Raw genomic sequence first — 9,117 nt, 5'->3', positions numbered from 1 at the left:
AAATGAAGACTTAGGCCTTTGGAAATGTATCATCCCTTTTCTTTGCCGTTGTTGTATTTAGATTAATGTCTGAGCTTGTGTTTCTACCTGACAGAAACCTAAGAGCAGGACCAGATATTGTCCATGGCTGTCCAGGAGCTTTGGGCAAAAGGCACGCAAGCAAGACCCAACTCATTAGTTTGTGATCAATGTTTGTGGAAAGTATTATTTCTACCATTTAATGGACAGAATAACTGAGACACCAAGAGGTTAAGTATCCTATCCTTAATCCTAAGGTTGCTCAGTAGGTTCTGTAAAAATCCAGTGCTCATAAATTGGAGAGGATTTTGTGCCCCATTCTATCCAGATCTAAGTACTGTAAGTTAGCCAGGTGTCCTATGGCTCATAATCATAATCCTAGCTACTCAGGAGGCTGAGATCTGAGGATCAAGAGTTGAAGCTTGTCCAGGCCAGAAGTCATGAGACTTTTCTCTCCAATTAACCAGCAAAAGGCTGTATGTATAGGTGTGGCTCAAGTAGCACATAGCCTTGTGTGAAAAAGCTAAGGGGTAGCTCCCAGGTCTTGAGTTCAAGTCCCAGTATAAACACACAGTCATATACTCACACACTAATTGTAAGTTCCAGTTCTCTCAGCTACCCACAGTCAGGTTAAGACTAGAAGTCAGAAGCAAAATAAGTGGCGGTTCACTATGTCTGTTGAGGAGGAAGAGGATCGTGTGGTTTGCCCTGGGTAGCAGAGTGATGAAGGGCTGACATTCTCCATACCTCTGGGTCCCATTCCCTTGGACAGCCAGCTCTCTGCTGATGCTCAGTGGATTTAGTCCATGAGGATTCAATCAGCCTCAAGCTGCCTCCTGGCTGGGGTGGGGGTGAGGGGCAGGAGGACTGTAAATCTGGGGGAGCTACAAGTACTCAGGGTCTTGAACTTTATCAGGTTTGAATGTGTGATTGTGAAAGTAAAGAGCAGAGGAATGACTGCACTCAGTAAATCAAAGGCAGAGGTAATCAGGATTGCAAAAGCCCAGAGACCAGACTCTGTGCAGGAGCCTCTGCTAACCGGCAGGCAGGGAAGACTTTCATGTTCCTTCCAGACCTTGCCTTCTGCAAAACAAATCTCTTCCTCTGGCACTGACTCTAAAGAACAGTATTCTCTGTTATATTCCTTGGTTTCCTTTAAAAATATTTATTGTTCATGTATCTGTATATATATATATATATATATATTCCTCAGATCTCAGTCTCCTGAATAGCTAGTATTACAAACATAAGCTACCAGTACCTAGCTAGATCTTGTTTTAGAGACAGTCAAAGGAGCAGGAAGAGAAAGAGGAGGAAGAGAAGGGGAAGGATAAAAAGAATTTTCTCTATCAATAATGTGTTGATGGGACTGAAGGCATGGCTCAGTGGTAAACCATTTGCATAGCATGTGTGACTCTGGGCTCCATTTCCCCAGCATGTGTGATTCTGGGCTTCATTTCCCCAATACCTTTCAATAAAAAAAACAAGTTATTAAGGTGGATTAAGTCTCTCACATGCATGGCAATACCAGATTGAAAGATAAAAAGGATAAGAGCAAAGTTAGATGAGCAGGTCAATTTAATTTTTTTCTTTTCCTCTCCCAAATAAGTGAAGGCTGTCTGTCCATAACTGGCTGGCTATGAATTTTCTCCTGTCTACTGGCAGAAAGGAGTTTGTGGGGACAGTGGTTGCAGGACTGGGATCCCCTTGAATAAGGAGAAGCCTCAAGATTATTATCTCTATCCTGTAGATCCTGGGGGTCTGCTGCTGGCATCTGCAAGGGGAACTTGAAGGAATAGCTCTTCTTCAAAGATACAATGCAAGCAAAGGTTCCAAGTCTGCCATCCAGCAATAAGTAAACTTATTGTTTAGCCCAGCACTAGTGACTCACACCTGTAATCCTAGCTACTCAGGAGCCTGAGATCTGAGGATAATGATTTCAAACCAGCCTGGGCTGAAAAGTGTATGAGACTTTCACCTCTAATCAGCAAAAAAGCTAGAAGTGAAGCTGTGGCTCAAGTGGTAGAACACCATCCTTAAATGGAAAAAAAAAAGTGGGTGGTTTGGAAGTATGGCTTGGTTGGTAGAGTACTCAGGTACTGAGTTAGAATCTGGATCTTGGGGGAAAAAAATGAAAAGGAAAAAAGTAAAGCAACAAAGATCCTGAATCCAAGCACCAAAAACAAACAACATGTCTTCTATACTGATACACAGTGAAGGCATAAAGCTTCCCAAAGACAAATCAATGCTATGGGAAGTTTTTTTTTTTTTTCTCAGAAATGCATTCAACTCTGGAGACAGTTCATTTAAGAAACAGTTCAATGTAACATATGCAAGACTATTAGTATTAATAGCTTAATGTATGGAGTTCTTATTGTGTACCAGGTACTATTAGCAATTTGTAGCCAAGGAATCTATTTTCTTTTTGTTCTGTTGAGTTTTGAACTCAGGGCCTCATCCTTGTCAGGCAGGTTCTCTACCACTTGAGTCAAGCCCCTAGATCTTTATGCTTTAGGTTTTTTGTTTTTTCCCAGATAAGGTCTATTACATTTTGTGTGCTCTGACTGCTATCTTCCTACCTATGTTTTCTGTGTAGGTGGGATTACAAATGTGTAATAGTCCCAGTTGATAGATTGAGATGAAGTCTTTCTTGTTAACTTTGGCCTGGGCTGGCATTTATTCTTGAGTCTTTCAACCGCTACATTCTGAGTAGATAGGATTACAGGCTTGCATCACCATGTCTGGCCCATAAAATCTTTTAAATCACCCAACCAATGCGTGAGGGAGGTCATCCCATGATGTCCATGTCACAGATCAGGAAACTGTGCCACTGTGAACTTAGGTAACCGGTGCTAACACCACGACATGCTGGCAGCAGGATCAAAACTCAGGCAAGGTGGTCACGATCGTGAGGTGTCGTAACTCCCATCTTCTCCTGCCCAGGGTAGAATCAAATCTGAACTGGAATAAAGGCTCTGACATCTCCTTCCCTGCTGGAAGCTGTAGGATTTTTGCTTAACCGGCTTTACAGAGGTGCTAACCTCTTAGACTGTAAACACTTCAAACTGGGAGCTGACTTCCATTTCTTCTCTGTGCACTCAGTACATATGGTGCCAGGCAAGTGGCAGGAAGTGGAGAGCCGGCCCGTTGTACACAATCCTAGGGTCCTAATTCTCTGCATATTTGTAGCATAGCTGGATGGAGAGGTCATATTTCTGAGTGCCCAACATAGTACATTTTAAAATGTCATAGGCACTCACCTCACTGCTTTTCACAGACTCAGTGTTACATATGTAACAACCTTTGTTTCAGAGCCCAGTCCCTCCATTTTTCTAGCTTCCTTCCCAGCAATCACAGCCTGCCTCTCTTGAAAAAACAAAAGCAAGCAGTGCTTGTACTACCAGGGAGGAAGGTCTGTGAGCTGTGGTATCTGGACCCTGGCCCAGAATTGTGGTCTTTTGGGGCAAAACCCCCCAAAAGAGCCCAAGTCCTGTCCTTCTAAGGTGCTGAAAATCACTGCACCTCTTTCACCATTTTGGGAACAGCATTGATTCTATTTCTTCTGATACCCTAATGTTCCCTTCCCCAAATTCTGGGTTAGAGGTGAAGATTAGATTAAGATGGACGGTTTGGAAGATCACTTTAATTGGGGTGGGGGAGATGAGAAGAGAGGGGTGACTCTAACTTCCTGTCCTACCATAAGGTGACAGACAGTTCTTGGAGTGCCTTTTGGGATTGAGAGTCCCGTCTCCCAACATTTGCCAAAGAGCAAATGAGCAGAGGCCAAAGAGTGAGACCCCCTCGCCAAGGGGGACCCCCCCAGGGGCGTGTCCGGTCTGCACTGCTCTCCTCCCTCAGCTTCTTGGTCAGTTTCGAGGAGGTAGAAAGGATAATGCATTTCCTCCGGAATAGGCAGGGACGTTCCGCGGAAAAGAGAAAAACACCGGCCTCGACGGCTTCCCTAGGCCCTCTTGAGTGGGAAATCAGAGAAATTGGATTTTCCATCCTCTGCTCAGCCCTGTGCTGGGGGGAGGAAGATCGCCGCCCCCGCCCCCGGTCAAGAGTGGGGACTCCGCCCAGCTGGCAGCCTTAGGTTTGTGTAGCAATGCCAGTAGTAATTAATAATGATAATAAATACCACACTTCACCACCGAACCCAAGCAGGGGATGACTGAGTGATTGGAGCCGTGCCTCCCACCTGCACGCGGTTAGTCCAGTCCACACCCTCCCACCACAGGGCTCCACCCTCCACGCTCTGCCAGGGGTTCAGAGGAAGGTCTGGCTCAGGACCCCCGGAGACAGTGGGGAGCCGGTCCGGCCCTGGACGGAACCACAGGGAGGGAAGGGGGCGGGCGTGTGTGTAGGAATGACTCTGTTTGGTCTTTACTATCAGAAAACAATCAGAAGGCCATGGCTCCTCAGGCCCCGCCGGCCTGGATTTAGTGAGCTGGCAGCCCTCCCCCCCCCCACCAAGGGCAGCCCTGGCACGTTTTTATCTCCCAGCGCAGCTCCGGGGACCCCCAATGTCCACTGGTCCCTCCCCCCGCCCCCGGGCTGGAAGGCGGGGACCTCTACGTGTCCCCCCACTGCAATCTCCAGTCCCCCCACCTCTCCGGATTTGGGGGAAGGTCCGCAGAAGTCACTGCGGGGCGCGGGCTGGGGGTGTCAGGGCGCAGGCCGGGGAGGAGGGAGGCCGGCGCCGGCGGGGAATGTCTTTATCGGGATTAGAGAGCCGCCAGGCTGCTCCTTCGCTTCTGCCAGTGATCCCTGGAAAGACACCTTCCGATCTATCCACAGGCATCTTGGCCCTTAATTGCTCGATTTATTTGGTTTAAAGCGGCCGTGGGAGACGCGGGGAGGGAAACCCTTTCGTCGGTCAATGGGTGGCCCAGATAACAAGCTTTAAGAGAGAAGGAAGAAGAAAATTAAAAAAAAAATAAAATAAAAATAAAAAGTGGCTAATGGATGAGGGTGGGCTGGGGGTGCCCCCAACGCCCCGACTCGGCCGCGGTGGACGTGGACGCAGGACGTCCAGGCTCCCGAGCCACGCCCGCGCCGCGCCACCGCGGTGACCTTTCGTGCCGTGCGGGAGGCCTGCGGGGTGACATTTGGGGACCCCGGCCCGGGCGGCGAGGGCCACCTCGCGTTCCCACCACCACCACCACCACCTGACTTTTGTAGAGTCGTTTTGATTTTTTTTTTCTGAGAATGAAACACGAAAAGGGAGGAGGGGAAAGAAAGAAAAGGAAGAAAACAGAAAAAGAAGAGCGAAAAGGTAGAAGAGAAGGAAAGGAGGGATGAAGAAAGGAAGGGGGAAAGAAAGGAAAAGGAAAGAGAAAGAAAGGGGCAGGGAGAGAGGAAAGATGGTAGGAAACACAAGGAAAGGAGGAAGGAAGGAGAAAAAAAACGAAGGAAAGAAAAGAAGCACCCTGATTGCTCGCTGGCTGATCGGGGGAGGGGGGGACCTGTCTCCCGGACCCCACTCGTGAGGGACCCCGCTCGTGGGACCTTGGCGTGAATAGGAGACTCCAAAGCAGTAACCTTGTGTCCTTGGGTAAAAACCTCTTGGAGACAGGAAGAAGTATGACATAAGGGAGAAGGCCCCATAAATCTGTTCTTTCGAAAAAGATTCTAAACTTAAAACTTATGTTTTTACGCCAGGATCCCCCCGCCCCCCCACCCCAGCTGTGGCTGGAGCGGGCGGGAGCTCGGGGAAACCACGCTGACCGTTCGTGCGGTGGAGCCGCGCGGGGTGAAGGTGTGCGCTCCCGGGCGTTTCTGCCCCTCCGGAAGCGCCTGCCCCGCCGAGGTCCCCGGGACCCCTTCCGTTTGGACAGCGGAGCCCCCGCCCCTCGCCCAATTGGCTGCTGGATCCTGGCTGGATTCGAATCCGCGGGGTGGCCGCGGACCAAATAAATCAGCCTTGGGGACGGGGACAGGCCGCGCCCCGGAACCAGCCCTCTTCCAGGGTAAGGGGGAGACGGCGCTTGGCGAGGGGCCGCAACCTGGGTCGAAATAAATCCGGAGAGAAATGGTTTCGTTCAAGATTAGCCATTTCCAAAAGGGGAGGGGGGAGGGAATGGAAGAAAAGAACACGAAAACAAAGAGAAAATAAAAAGAAAAAAAAACACGAAGAAAACAAAACTAGAAAGAGTCTAGGAGCCTGTCTACCTAGATCCATCTCTGGTTTCACCCCAATTTGGGGTGCTCACCCTAGTACCCCAGAACTTCTGGCTTGCAGGCAGGCCAGCTGCGAATGCAGAGGAAGCGCAGGGCCTAGGGTCTTGGGGGGTGGCTGAAAAAAAATCTCTCCTCTGTCTCTTGGGGTGTCCCCAGTACCAGAGCCCACGAGTCGAAAAAAAAAAAAAGCAGATTGGAACGGTCAGGCAGCCTGGATTTCTGTCCTAATTCACTGTATACGTTAAACAGTTTTGTTTTGTTCTAAATTAGCTAACATGAACAACGGTTCACTACCCATTGCTTCATTTAGTTGGGAAAAACAATCTAAAATTAAATATAAAACATTAAAGTACAATCTGTAGCACTGGACAGGAATAGTGACCTATTTTTTTCCCCCTTATGTTTTGGGGCACTGTCACAATGAGTGAGTCTGCTGGGTAAAATGAAGGGGTCCCTTGCCGAACCCTTAATGCCCAAATGCTGTCGAATCCGACGCTCACCTCTGTCCCAGCGGCGATAGGGTCAGCGGGCCCTTGCAAAGCGACTGGCCAGCGTTGGGGAAGACAGGCCAATGGGGGCCAGGGGTGGACTCGGAAAGAGGGAATCCTCGTATTTGAAATAATAATAATAGTTAATATTACACACGTATTTTATATCTAAAAACAAACTGCAGGTCTGAAATCAAGCTCACACCAGGGCTCTATCTTATAAGAGCTTAGGTTTAAAGGCCGAACACAACCTGGACACACACTTAGCCAACATTATTTATTATCCTTATTTTTTAATTATTCTAGGAAATACAAACTTCATTTTTTTCTTTTTGTAGAAAACTTAAGAAACATTTCAAAACAATTGGACTGAAAGAAAAGGAAATATCCAGAATGTGAATGTCACTGCTGAACAAATGAGCTCGCGGAATTCAGTCTATTTAACAATGTGGTCATAATTTACTAAACAACGCCCCCCCTACCCACACAAAAAAAAAAACCCGTAGGATTATTTGAAGTCTGGGTAGGAATTGAAAGGCGGGTCAACTTCAGAGATCTCTTCGGCCCCAAGCATTCGATCCGGAGAACTCAGGTTAAAATTTAAAACCTCAGGATCCTGCTCCAATCTCTAGTGTCTCCATTCCAGAGTTTTCCTCCTTTCAGCCTTTCGGAAAACGCAGCCACGTAGAAGTCGAGAGCCCCTCGCCAACCAAGTGGCGGATGGGAGCAAAGAAAAATGTAATTAAAAATGTCTAAATTGGAGGGGAACGGTTTATGGACCTACTCAGTAGCAATTTAAAATTCATTAGTGTTTAGCAGCAATTTACAACGAAGAACGAAAAAGAAAAAGAAAAAAGAAAAAAAACTTTGCCAAGTTCCTGTATTCCTCTCCCCCACCACCTCCCCAAGGCCAAACCATTTCCCCCCTCTGCCTCGGGGCCTCACAAATTCGCCCCTCAAGCTGAGAAGAGCACACCTTTGCCTGGAGGTCTCCTGTCCTTGGAAATCACAGTTTACAATGTAGCCACCCTCTCTAGTTCAGTTCTGTTTAGGTTCCTCTCCCTTCTCCAACTAGAAAGCAACACACACACACACACACACACACACACACACACACACACACACAAATCAAAGCAACCCTCCCCCTCCCACAACAACAATAACAACAAACAACAAGAGTAGTAAATATCTTCAGGGAGACTTTTGTTGTGAAAAAAAAAATCAACTGACTTCGCTTTACCTGGGGGCAGAAAAGTGTTAACAATCCAGTTTCAAAGCCAGCTCTTCCTGTCCTAGTTAAATCTTCTCTGGGAAGCCTTCTGGGGTCACGTCTGTCGGAAGAAATCCTTTTTGTGAGCGAAGGGGAGCGAGACAATATATCACAGCTCCCGCGGCGGACGAGCCGCGCGCGCCTCTCCGCTGACAGATCGGCGCTGATAACCCGGCGTTGCTCATTTCCAGTCCCTTGGCCCGCTGTGGGCCCTATCAGTTTGTACACAGTTGTGATAATCGTTTGCAGGGAGAGAAGAGGGGTGTGTGCGTGAGAGTGGGGGTTGGGACACGGCATTTCGCTCTGGGTCCAGGAAAGGGAACTCCCCCCCCCCCCAACCTCCTTCGCTGTCCAAGGACTTAGCAGAGATTCACCTGGAGTATTTAGACACAGCTCAAATGCAACAACAAAACTCAAAAGCGTCCCTGGACATGTCCTGTCCCAGGACACTGGTTTTTCCCCGCGGCCCTCGGCGCACCTCGTGGGACCCCGAGTTTAACGATCTCAAAGCTTTGCTGGGACGTGTCATCGTTAACGTTCCCTAAACTGCCCAGGAATTTAGTATGTATGGGGAGATCAGGAGGTAGGGATCGTAAGTTCATAAGCGTGGGTATGAGGTCCCCACCCCGAGTCCCGACAGCTCCCGCGACCCGAGCCCTTGGGTTCAGTAAAGTTTAAGGTCGGTTACGTACAACTCCGAAGCCCAGAACCCATTGAAGGTGGAGGGAGGAACGGAGAAGGCCAGCCGGGCCAGGCGCACTTCCTCTTCGTTTGGGGGACGCCCCCTCTCTCCGCAGCCGGGCGCGTGGGACTGACTAGTCCACACCTCCGATGCCCCCTGCTCTCTCCTTCCCCAGTGTGTGTTTGGGGGTGCCTGTGCGTAACTGGGGGCGCAGGAGGGAGCACAGAGCTGGGATGGGTGTGGGTCGCCAGCCAGGTGGGGCGTCCTTTGTCCCTCCCGCCCCCAGGCAGGCGACGTCCTAGTACAGTGGATTCGATCCCACACCCCGGAGGGTGCTATCCGCTCGGCCCACGCCCGCAGGCGACTCGCCACTCATTGTCTGCCCCGGCTAGAAGCTCCTCGCCCCACCCCCACTCAGCCCTTCCCCACCCTCTCTAATCTCCTCCCCTCGCTCCCTCTTCCCCGCCCCCCCTCCTCTT

The sequence above is a fragment of the Megascapheus bottae genome, chromosome 19, assembly GCF_031878675.1.
Source record: "Megascapheus bottae isolate mThoBot1 chromosome 19, mThoBot2.hap1, whole genome shotgun sequence".
Lineage (NCBI taxonomy): Eukaryota > Metazoa > Chordata > Mammalia > Rodentia > Geomyidae > Megascapheus > Megascapheus bottae.
This window is presented reverse-complemented; position numbering follows the sequence as displayed.